The 12,840-nt window shown below is 42.4% G+C and overlaps 1 protein-coding gene across 3 annotated transcripts in view; it reads left to right on the top strand.

The window, feature by feature from the left end:
• BACH2 (BTB domain and CNC homolog 2) overlaps positions 1-12,840 on the top strand; it is a 180,806-nt gene that overhangs the window by 93,289 nt on the left and 74,677 nt on the right. For all 3 annotated transcript variants that reach the window (XM_042887893.1, XM_042887911.1, XM_042887902.1), the window contains one exon: positions 6,397-6,548. The gene's annotated coding sequence lies outside the window, so the exon portion shown is untranslated. The remainder of the gene's footprint in view (positions 1-6,396; positions 6,549-12,840) is intronic.

Here is a 12,840-nt window from a genome sequence, read left to right as displayed (position 1 = left end):
TCTAGAAACCGAAAAGAGGCTTTTCTTTAACTGGAAGTGCGGTCTGACTGAGATGTGGTGGAGCTTTCCCTCATTTCTGTTGTTAGTGGAAGTGCCTGGCTGCACTCCGAAACAAAACATGATGTCGAGGAACAAGAGCTGGCAGAGGGGCATGATGGGCTGCATCATCCCTGCCAGAGATGGCAGGAAGGGCCTGGTGATTCCAATCCTTCTGAGTTCCCTGCAGCTCCTTCTGGCTCATGATTTTCCCTGTGCATGTTTTCTTTTTCTGCTGCGGTGGCTTTTTCCCTGACCATCCTGCTTGCTCTGCAGTGTCTGTGAGCAGTATCCACACCAGAGGACAAGGATGTTTACGCTGGGATAAAGCTCTTCATCTGCATCCTGTTCCACATGGCAGAGGGGACGATGTCATAAGAATAGTTATTTTTCCCAGCTGAAAAAACCTTTATGGGTTCCCTGCAAAAAGATTTCTGTGGATAGAAATACCCATCTCCACTGCACATTATTTTTTTTACATTTCTGAGAGTTCAGGCCATGCACTTGCTGGTGAAGCCGGCAGCAGCCATACCCGAGGTTGTGCTTGGAGCGCTGAGGAGGCGGCATGCGGCGGAGCTGTGCACGCTGTGTGCGTGGCACAGTAAGCCTGATAGCAGCTCACGATTAATTATCTGCGTATAAAAATTCCCCTACTCACTGTTTTGCTGTTAGAGACTTACTGGCAAGATTTATGACTCTGGTGAGCATGAAGTACCATTTCCTTTTTCTCAACATTACTGTGTGTAGCCTTGCTGGCTTTTCTTATTAAACAGACCTGAGTTCACACGAGAGGGAATGTATTTTTGAACCCCTTTCCCACTGTGATTCTTCCTTTCTTCTTTCTGTAATGGCAAGTGAAAATAAGCCACAAAGCATTTTAATTCCTTTTGACTTCCGCTTGCTTGGCACGGAGATGTAGAATCATCCTCCATGCAAGCCCTTGGGGTCAGGCGCACCTTTTGCTGCTCTGCATCTCAGGGCGGTGTGAGATGCACGAGGTTCACTGTGTCTGCTATGACTCTTTTGCTTCTTTTTGCTGTAGCAAGCTGAAATGGTCTCTACCATCTCAGAGAGGGAAAAGTGGTATTTGGCCTCTACTTTGTGGCGTTGGTGATCTGAAAGGGAGATGGGTTCTGGAGGAATCAAGGTCAAGTTCAATAGACTGTTCAAGAGCCTTTGTCTTTCAGCAGCACCTGTCTGCTCAGATGATGTGGTCACTGCTGGAGCCAGAAAACTAAGCACCATTTACCTTACAGTTTGATGTGCAGTTATTTTGTTCAGCGTTTGTATGAGCTGAAATATAATTCTTTCACTCTGTGCTAGAGCATAGGGGACCATACATGCATCTTAGAGAAAGACTGTCTGTTTCTTCTTACCTAACATTAAGTATGTCTGTCTTCATTTCACACTCTAATGACTATTAGACTGAACTTCCTCAGCTGATGAATGCTCCTCTGACTTCACCCTGGTCAGAAGTCACCTGAAAATCACTTTCTCTGAAGTTGTGAGATGGTATATTTTTTCCTGAATACGAAGGAAAAAGGAACAATGTTGAGCTATTGCCATATTTTCCAGTCAGAGTCAGACATAGTTATTTTTGTAGTAGAGCTTAGAGGAAAACCGGTGGAAATGCCAGACAAACTTTCAAAAAAAAAAAAAAAAAAAAAAGAAAAGAAAAAGAAAAGTGTTAATACTTAAATATTGTTCATCTTTCACAGCATTTACTTATCTGTTTCCCACATGCTGAACGTTATTGGAGAGTTTTTGTGGTTAACTGTGACCTGTTCTTTCATTCAGCATGTTAACTGTTTTCTCATTTTGCAATTTTAAAAAGAAATTAGTAGTAAAAGTCTGACTGAGATAATTGTTCGAGCACTGAGTGGGAGCACCCTTTCAACAGGACAGGCATAAATTCTTGTGGTTCACATGCATTGGGGCATAAATCCAGTGAACTGCGTCATTTAGTGCCACCATGGGAAGCATCCTTACCCGAGAGATTGAGCACTAGCAAATCCACAATCATTTTCAGAGACTGCAGATTCTGTGACAGCAATTTCATCCTTATCGCTGAACCATCATATTTTGTCCAGCTCACATGTTTGTTAACCAAAATCTTTAAGGAGGAATATGTCAGAAGCCTGGATTTTTATCATATTTGATGCAAATCTGACTTTTATCATATGTTGGTTTTATCTGTTTTGGATTTTTAGTACTTTGCTGTGTGAGGCGTAAGTAATCAGATTGTGTCATTTGGTAACGTGTTGTTTGGGAGTTGTCTCAATGAATCTGTTAACTTCCTTCTACATCTAGCCATCTTTTCACAGGTCATACTACCAAGGTGAAATGTTTTCAGTGGTGGCTTTATTTTAAGTAAAGTATATTTCAGTATTAAAGTCAGTCACATTTTACATGACGTCTTAAATGTTCATGCAGTACCATCTTCAAACTGCAGTCTCCCACCCACCTCTTCTAGCACAACCTGCCTGATGTGTCAGAGTTAACAGCAACCAGAGAACAGGATGGAGTCAAAAATTCCCCCCCCACACATCCCCGGGCCCTTTGAGGGTTTTCCACTTAAGCCCTATTGGCACTGTTAAGTGCAGCTGGGGAAAATCCAGTTTGCAGACTGGAAGACTCCCCTGCCAGCACAGAGCAACAAAAACTGCCTTCATCTTCATCCAGTCAGCTCTACGTCTCCTGATGAGTTCAGTTGTTGTTTCTATCCAGATTGATTGCTCCCATGGCTCTACTATTATCTGAACACAGCCAGCTCAGGTGTGGGGACCTTGTGCGGCAGAGATGATCCTCATGATGCCTCCCTGCTCAGCACTGTGCACATGAGCACAATGTGAGCAATGGACAGGTGTTCTACTTCTCTTTGGTAGAACCATGAGAGTTACCAGGAATAAATTAAATTGAATTGAATAATTGAGTAATTGAAGCAGGCTGTGCATGTTTTCTGGTGTAGCTACAAAGATGATCTTGGGTTTAATTTACAGATTTCAGGAGAGATCCCATACTAGATGTCAGGAGGATTGAAAGTGCCTTCTCAGCCTCAGGCAATCCTTCCAGCAGTTGCAAAATACAAATGTTACACTGAAGCTGTTTCAACCAGAAAGAAGCATTCTTCAGCTTCACTTGAAAACATACAAAATGTAAAGAAAGCATGTTTGCTAATCTCTCATTGCATGTAACAGACAGGGATCCTTGGTGTGACTGGAACTGGTTTCTACATGCTTTTCTGTGGCAAACATTGTGCTCCATCAAGTGCAACAAGACTTTAAAAAACACAGATTCTGTTTACACATTTGTGCTCACTCTTCCTGTTCTCTGGTGTGCAGCCTTCCTTAAAAACTGTTTTCTCCTGCCTATGAGAAGCATACCAGCTCATCTTGTCACACGGGCTCATTTCATTTAGCCGTCATTTTTTGTGTCTGTGTTGTGAAAGTTGGTGTGTAAGCTAACCCAGCTGTGTGTTACTCACCTCCCTCACTGTCTGCCCAAATTCTCTGATTTTCTGATGCATGATTGCACTATTTTCTGGGCTTGAAAAATGTTTCCCACTAACCAGAGCAATACCCAGGTGTATTCATCTTGCTCTTCTCAAATCTCCTTTCTTGTTTTGTTCATTGCAAACTGAAGAACTTATCAGCTTTCCTCCTCTTAAGCATCAAAGCTCTTGCTGTTTCACACTAACAACCTCTCTTTGAAACATACCCACTGCATAACAAAAATCCAAGCAGAAAGTTTTTTTTTTCTTGCAGTAAAGATGTCTTTAGCTTCATGCTTGCCTCTTCTAGAGGTGGTGTCTGGTGCATCTTCCTTTACACTGGCATTCTAAAGAAAGGGGAAAAAATGTAACATATTTCAAAAATGTGCAAGAAGTTGTTACAATACGTAAGTTAAAGGATAAAGAAAAGCTTAGAATGTCTTGTTTGAAGTGTTATTCTATTAACATTCTTTTGCATCTGTGGAGGCAGATGCTTCTTTTTAAAATAAAGACAAGGTTTTCATGCGTTCACCTTGCTGCAGGAGGTGAGTCTTGGAGTTGGCACTGGGGAATGATCTTGTGGCCTCTTGTGATCCAGTTGCATCTGGCCCACATGCACAGGTCTGGGCTCTGAGCAAGGCTTGAGAGTGCATCTTCATCCTGCACAGGATCCAGCTCTTCCTGGGCTTCAGGCCTGGCCAGCCAGCATTTTAAATGCTGAATCTTTTCTTTGTTAGATGCGCTTTTGGTTCATCATTTCATATAAGCTCAATTTTCATGTATTCTTTTTACACTTTTAGTAATTGTCTTGTTTTGGAAAGGAAATACTTTTAGAAAATGGAAAGCATGAAGCAGCCTTCGTGTTTAACGTAGGCGGGGGTTAGGTTTCATTCTACCCTAAACTGACCCCTCAGCCGAGAGATTCCTGCTTTCATGTTTTAGATCATGCGTAAAACCTGATGCTGTCTGGATCATCTTGTGTGGGACAAGTATATCTAGGGGACACAGGGAGAGATATGCAGCGAGACATTTGCAGAAGGGAATGAAATGTTTGGGATGTAGCCTCATGCTTTCTTACAGCAGTGAACATCAATCACACCTTCTCAGAAAAGTGTGGCACCGAGTCTTCGTTTCCCCTCTCTTTTTTTTTGTTTCCCTCCTCCCCCACTTCTATTTATTCTCTTTCTTCTGATATGCCGTGGCAAGTGCGGTTTTAGCTCAGAAAACTAACTTGTCCTTGAAAATACAGACACTTCCCTGATTTTATTCCTTTGGCCATTGACTAAACGGCAGTTATTTTTGTTGTACCAGTGATTTACGGCTGAACAGATTTGCAGTTTATATTTTTAGTTTTATAGGCAATTTAGATAATGTATATTTGTAACCATAAATATTTTGTCCTCTTACCGTCTGTCAATGAATGTTATGCCCAGTTGGAGAAAATTACATAAACTAAAGAGATGCAAGCATTGCTTTCTTAGAGTAGCCTCATGATTCTTTTCAATTACCTATATAGGTAATGCTTAAACATAGCAGAATTTTGATCATCTGTTGGTAAATCACCTGGACGGGTGCCATCCAGAAGAAATAACCTACTTTTCTTAAGTGATCCAGTTCTCTACAAGGCTCGGAGTAGCATGTTGTCACATCAACGTTCGGAAAGTACTGGACTTTTAAAATCAAGATCTGCATACTTATTTAAAAAAAAAATACAAATTTGCTTTCAGTGTGCAGTTTGTGTTATTCTTTGGCTTGTTTCTGGAATCAGTAAATATTAAAAAACGGGAGTTGCTACTGGAAGGTTAATTTTGCAAATTGCAGAAAAATAACAATAGATTTTAATTAAAAATCTAAGCATAGTTTTTATCTGTCTTCTTTTACATCTTGCATGAGCTGGTGTAATTCTGCAGATACAGCGCTTGCAGTGATCCTGGGAAGGTACATATGTAGCACTGCTTGTTTGGCTGCTGTCCTCTTCTGTTCAAAGGCAAATACTCCATCTTTTCACTCCCAATCACCACCTTCAGTCAAATCAATACTGTTCAAGCATTCCCATACTTTTCTCCAGCTGCTTACACCCCTTCTTATAACCTAGCCTGATCTGAGGTCTGAGCCCTTGAGTATCTGTGGCAGCATGGTGAATTGCCGATAGGAACATGCACATTTTGCACTCTCTCCAGTTTTTGTTTTGACACTGACTTGCCATAGCTTTCCTGTAGTATGGCTGGAGGAACATGGCACACATTGCATTAACCAAAGGACACCGGACTGCACTAGTGGTTGGTTGTTTTTCTCTGAAGTTACGCAGAATAAAATGCAAACCAAGGGACAGATTTAATGTTAATGACATAAATTCCTTGATAAAATCAAAGCCTTGACGAAAACAAGTATTAGTTAATCTGAAGTCTCTTAGATCATCTTTTGTTGAAAGGCCATTCTGGTGTGCTGCTAGAGCTTCTATAGTATGTGTGCACAAGTATGAGCGTATCTACAGTGTGATCTGCTAGAACAATCACTGAGGTATTTTGTTTAGGCACTACACTAATACAAGAAAAAACATAGTCTGTTATAAAGTGACTACTGTTTACTGGCAAGAAGTATGCAATGGACACGATGTAATTGCCATGTTTGACATAAAAACCTTCTATGTTAAAAATAAAGTCACACAGAATCACACAGAATTGTAGGGGTTGGAAGGGACCTCCAGAGATCATCGAGTCCAACCCCCCTGCCAAAGCAGGTTCCCTACACCAGGTAGCACAGGTAGGCAAAGTCCCTGTATTGTTTTCAGAATTAGAAGGAAAAAATGGAGGGCTTTTGTAAAGATTTGATATTTGAATTTTTTAATGGCTGCTTTTGTTTTATTTTAGGTTGATATCGACTGAGTTGCCAGCACATTGCCCTGCAAAGCTTTGGAGGGCCACTTCTTAATGGATTGCTGTAGCCTCTTAATTTCTCCACTGATCCTGTTCCCTGCATCGTGAGAACAATTTAGCCAGCACAGAACCTAGAAAAATTACATGTAAGTCATGACTCAAATTCATTTCTATTTAAAGAAGAAAAAATGGGCTTGAGAGGCAAGGTGAAGGCAGTAAACATTGTACTTCAGAAAAATACTGTAAAAGATGTAAATGGCAAACATTAAGTGGTGAACAAATTGCTGTTGAAATAGTTACTTGCTTTTTTCACTTGGGTGCTGATTGTCGTTTTGAAGCCTTCTCTAAGCGTTTTCTGCTGCCATAGTAAGACTTAGCAGAAGGCACTTAAAATAGCTTCTCTTCATCCCATCTCCCTAAGATGTTTTCTCCACAACTTTGTATGTTTGCATGCACGTGCCTTAGTGTACTGGGTTGAAGCCACACGTACTCTATGTAATTTTGGAGGCCAGCAGCATGACTATAGGCATCCTTGTATTTTTCCCATCATGAAACCCATAACCTCCTCTTTTGCCATGGTTTTCATAATGATTCCCTTGGAGAAGCCCTGGGGCTGTGTTGCTTCTCCTTTCCAACCACTGCCCTGAAGAGCTCTGTAAGCATCAGTAGTAACACTGTCAACTCCATCTCCTTCCAGTGAGCTTCCCGTGTGGGGCACAGAGCTGGCTGCTCCACCAAAAGTCAGGGCTGACATACATCATGACAGGCATCAAGAACGCTGCCGCCACAGGGTGTTTATCCTGGCTAGTAGTGTGGCTCAGGAGCCTGCAGCTTTATTAGTAGTTGCCAGTGAAATCCCACTGCTTCTTGCACATCGTTCAGGAAGGGACACTGCATGGACATTGCATGTCTGCATGTGCGTATGAACGGACATAGAAAAATCGTCTGTTTGATGTAGGAGAAATGTGGTTGGCCGTAAAGGCTGTAATAGATTGGAGAAAGCTGGGCACAGATTTATTAGAGATAAAAGGAGCTGGAGACCTTCCTAGCACCACAATCTGCATGTTAACTCCTTGTGTGTGTTGAATGAGTAGATGTTTCCTGCCAGGTTGCAGAGCACACATTTCACCCCATCATGTCCAAATTCTTCTCTGAGGCTTCATGAAGCTTCATTCTGGGAAGAGTCACTATTCTAGAGGGGAGAAAATGGATTGACCCTTTTTAATCTGTCCACAGTCCTAGGCCTTCTGGGAGGGATCTACTTGTGGAAGAAACCTTTGGAGTGCTGCAAGGATGGCATGTGTGAATGTGGTGGTCTGTGCAATTTAGAGGATGGGACACCCCTCAGCTGCCAAGCTTGGAAAAGGCTTGAGCACAATTTTAGTGTATATATATATATATAGTGTAGTATAGTACATAGTATAGTACAGTATATTTATTTTTATGTTTGTCTATATAATATACATATACATAATATATAAAATATATAATATTGTACAATACAAACATTTGTTTGTTTGTTTGTTTGTTTGTTTGTGAGTGAAACCAAAATCTCATTGTGGTTGGGAGGTTTTTTTCCTTCTGGATGGTGCTATGGAGCACAAAAGGCCACCTGAATTAAAGATGATAGAAAATTGTAGTTCATAGTGTTGAACTCTCTAGCAGTTGTGCCTTAAGAGTAGAAGAGAAAACATGGAGAACAGGAGAAATCTTGCATAAAATCCATTGCCCAGCTTCAGAGCTGGGGCTGCTCGGGTCATGCCCTGCTGCCTTTAAGTAGCAGCAATGCTCCTTGTCTTGATGCATTCAAATCCCACATTGCTCGTGCTGTGCACTCTCCTGACCAGGCACACATGACAGCCAGCAGCTGGTCGGATAACTCCACCAGAGAGACTGCAGAGGAATGCAGGGAATGAGTGGTCGTGCTGGTACAAGGCGTGGTACTCGCCTCTATAAGGACATCTGCTGTCCAGTGACCCCAGAGATGATCTTAAATCTTGTTATGCTGACTGTGACTTCTGAATGTGTCAGAGCCATAGCTACCAAGCAGCAAAAAGGCAGGACCAAGAATTTCTTTGAAACCACTGGAAGGTGGGAGAGAATGTGGAGGTTTACAAATGAAAGTAAAAGAGCAAACTGTTTTTTTCTTGTCAAATAAGCAAGGTTGGCATCCTTCGCTTGTTTTTTCACCGCAGTAATAAATGCATACAATGCAGCATAATAGCTAATCAAAGCAGGATAGTGAAGTCAACCACCACACTAGTTCTGGTCAGTTTTTCTTGAGTGCTTGCTAACACTGTTTTTAATCTTATGAACACACTTGTAAAATTGCTTCTCAAAAAAATGTTGTATTTTGAATTGACAGAATTTTTATGAGAAGTATACCTTATGTGAGGTACTTTGCTTATGTGACACTAAAAGTAGTGCTCAAAACAAAAAATGTTGCAAAAGGAGTGACAGGTTTTTTACTGTTAATGGGAACTCAGTTTTTAAAGAGAAGAGATGTCTTTTGGTATGACAAATCCTGGCAAAAATAATAGTGAAATAGGAGGCATTTGAGAAGGATAGAGTTGAGGGTTGAGATGAGTTGGTAGAAATGACATTTGCTGTGAAGGAGGCCTTAGAAGGTGTTGATTTGATTCTATTTTCCAGAAAAGGGAGAGTCTTGCCATTTCATTGTGAGCTAGACAGTAAATGGTGCAGTTATTAATCAAGCCTCTGATAACAAGCATCATCTGACTGCTTGAGAACCATGGATCTCCCTTAAAACATGTTTTGCCTCTGTCTTAGGGAAGAAAACTTGAAAATAAGAATTGTAACAGCTAGGCAGACAGAAACAACGCTTTGTTCACTAGCCCTACTTAGCAACATTCCCATGGGATTTGAACGCCTTATGAACAGTTTTGCAGGCTTTTCTCATGATTTTTGAAAAGCCTGTAATTAGGTATCTGGCAAATTCACTAATAGAAACCCTTTCAGATGAACTGACTTTAAAAATTGCATCCTTTTAGTGGACTTGAAGAAGTAGATAGAAAGTGGAAGCCTCTCATTCCTTGTCCACAGCCAAAGCAATCTGGTAGAAGTGCTTGGCAGTTTTTTTCCTGCTGCTTCTCATGTTGTGAATAATCAGAAGTCTCCATTTCCAAGAGTAAAATCACGTTTAAGGACCAAATAAAACTGAAAAATCAAAAGAATTCTGTAGAAGCTGTCATAAAATGTGTGCCTTCCTTATTTATTTATATATTGATTCTTACTTTGTCTGTGCACTTGAAAGAGGCTAAGCCTCTACAACATGCCAGAGGCTCTGACTCCTGGAAAGCTCCAGTGCAGTCCCGCAGGTTGTCAGCCGTGCTTGAGGTGGCAGTGAGGGCAAGCCATCAGGTGCTGCCTTGATTCCAGTGTTCTTCACAAGCCTGCTGTCTGGCTTTTTAATAACAAGTTCTGCTTGTAGCAATTACTTTGTTATAGCAATTCTAATCGGAAGAACTGCATTTTCCCTTGTTAATTAGCCCTGTTGGAGAGAGCTTGACCTATCTATAACAACAATCATACCATTTCTGCTTCTCCCTAGATGCCATATATTTTGTAAGCATGTATACCTTCCCTCCCTGCCACTGATTACTCAGTTTTTATAATACTTAGGATGCTTATAGATTTAATCCCCATTAAAAAAATATGTATTGATGCTTTAATTTAAAGCAGAAGGCTTCTCTCTCGTTCTGACAGAGCAGATTGCTGAATGCTGTTACAGTGAACTTGCCAAGATAAAAAAAATATTTCTCCAGGTCCCCTGGGAGGTAATCATGGCAAGGTCGGACCATGTGGATAATGAGGGAGTGCAGGCATTGAGGAGAAGCTGCACTCTTGGCTGAGTGGCTAAGGAGCAACCAGTGGGCTGCTGAGGCTCTGTTGGGGCTCTCACCGATCCTGCAGCAGATGCTGGGGCCGGGCTCTGCAGCTGCCCTGCCAACACCACTGCTGAGCCACACAGCACTTCACAGCAACTTCAGCACCATTCTTACATTTCCCACTTTGTTCTACCTGCTTTTTTTTCCTCTACAAGAGGCAAAAATAGCATACCAATCAATGGCAATCCAAGTGCAATAAATTGTCCTAATTTGTACTACTTACACAGTGCTGAGAATTCAGCAAGGACCTCTAAGTGCTTTGTTCCAAAAAAAAACCACCCAAAACTCAAACTCAGAAAACCTCTGCAAGCGAAATTCATATTTGCTAGGTATGAGTTCTTCAGAATATTTTAATTTAAAAAAAAACGAACTCTTGAGATTTGTCTTGCAACCATCTGTAGGCAGACATAAACAATGTAAAATTTGAAGATGCAGATTTTGATGTCATCCGCCTACTACAGGGACTGGGGAAAAATGCTGTCTTTTTTTAAATCTGTACTGAAAGGTCAGATAATTTCTTCAGTCAGTCAGTCAGCTTTCTGAAGGTGAAGTTGCATCCCCTTGAAAATCTACTTACCAAACTCTGGTTACCAAATCCAACCCTGGTGTTCCCAAGCAGCACAGCTGTTGCTGAGGTCACCTGTGTTTATACTACCTAGCAATCACCACTAGGATTCGATGTGAAATGTGATTGTATCAGCCACCAAATCTCACTTTTAAGCGAAAGCCTCCCTTGATCCTGGTATTTGTGTTTCTGTGTGGTAGCATGGAGCTGCTTGTTCTATTTTCAGGCTCAGTTTTTTGGGAGTACTCATGTCTGACTTCAAGCATAATGAAGATGCAAGGAAAGGTGGTCACTCAGCTCTTGGTGTGACGCTGCTGGTGTCCGCACTGCTGGTGTGGGCTTTTGTTTTGACAGGGGCTGCCCCATGCCCAGAGGTACATCTGTAAGAATGGGCAACTCCTCTTAGTGCTGAGCTATGCCATCTGTGTTTTGAGCAGTTTCACATTGGCACATGTCACTATTGTGTCAGGGTGCTTTCTGCATCGTACTGATGGCAGCAGTGATGTTACTTAAAGGACTTCTTGAATTTTCTGTTATGTTTTCTTAGTGGCGATTGGAATCTGCCTGCTGGCTTTCTGAGGGGTACTTGCAAAGTCCAAGGGTTGACAAGTGGTCAGGGGAAAGTGTCATTTTTCTGGTAGAGAAGGCATTTTTTTGTCTGGCATAGCAGGTGGTGGGCTCTGCCCACCAGCCCCAAGGCAGAGCTGTGCACTGCTCCAGGCATCATCCTCCATGGGGGCCTTCAGCAGTCTGCCCTGGCAGCCCTCCTGAGCTCTGCACTCACTGCTGCCACAAAGCATCTTCATAGATGCATAGAGTGGTTTGTGTGGGAAGGAACCTTATAAAGGTTGTCTGGTTCATCCCACCCATTGTAGACAGGGACAACTTTAACTAGATTAGTTTGCCCAAAACCCCATCCAATCTGGCCTTGAATGCCTTCAGGAATGGAGCATCCACAGCTTCTCTGGGCAACCTGTTCCAGTGCCTCACAGCTCTCATAGCAAAGAATTTCTTCCTAACATGTAATCTAAACCTACTCTCTTTCAGCTTAAATTCATTACTCCTTGTCCTTTCACTGCAAACCCTTTTAAAAAGTCTCTCTCCAGCTTTCTTGTAAGCCACCTTAAAGTACTGAAAGATCATTATAAGGTCTCCCTCAGCCTTTCTTTGCAGAAGTGCTCCTGCCCCCTGATCATCCTCATGGCTCTCCTCTAGACCTTCTCAAACAGCCTACTGTCCTTGTGCTGGGGGTCCAGACCTGAGTGCAGTGCTCCAAATATGGTCTCATGAGAGCAGAGCAAAGGGGCACAATCACCTCCCTCACCCTGCTTGCCATGCTTCTTTTCATGCAGCACGAGATATGATTAGCTTTTTCCATTGGAAGCACACAGCGTTGACTTATATCCAATTTTTCATCCACCATATTCCCAAGTTCTCTTCTCAGGGACGCTCTCAAGCTGTTCAGCACCTACAAGTCTTCCTACCATCTCGGAGAGCCGTCATTTGCCTGCTGACTCGGTGTCACCTGTGTGATGATGCTGTTGTGTGATGATGTGTGGTGCAGGCGATGTTTTTGCTGCCACAGGTGATGGGCTGCATGTGTCAGCCCAGGGCATTGAGTCATAGCCATGGCACTTCCCCTTGCTGCTAGGATGCGACAACCCGTGCACCCCTGGGGACGACGACAGCGTCCTGCCTGCTCCCCCACCTTCCTACAGGACAGCCTGCCTGCTGCCACTGTGCATTTTTTTTTTAATAAAATGCTGCGAGAGGGTGATGGTGAGCTCAACTTTCTCTCTAACCCAAACCAGCGAAAAGTAAAATCCATCTTACCACATCAGTTTTGTTTTCACTGCTGTTGAAGTCGCTCCTTTCCCTCTGGCAGAGCACTGCACAGTCATTACACGCCCAGTTTGGGGGTGGTGTGGTTGTTAGCTCAGCGGTGTATGACCCATTTATTTTCAT

The sequence above is a fragment of the Lagopus leucura genome, unplaced genomic scaffold (genome assembly GCF_019238085.1).
Source record: "Lagopus leucura isolate 7727_CA_CO unplaced genomic scaffold, USGS_WTPT01 Super-Scaffold_73, whole genome shotgun sequence".
Classification (NCBI taxonomy): domain Eukaryota; kingdom Metazoa; phylum Chordata; class Aves; order Galliformes; family Phasianidae; genus Lagopus; species Lagopus leucura.
Note: the sequence above shows the minus strand (reverse complement) of the source record. Positions and strands in the feature narration are given on the sequence as shown.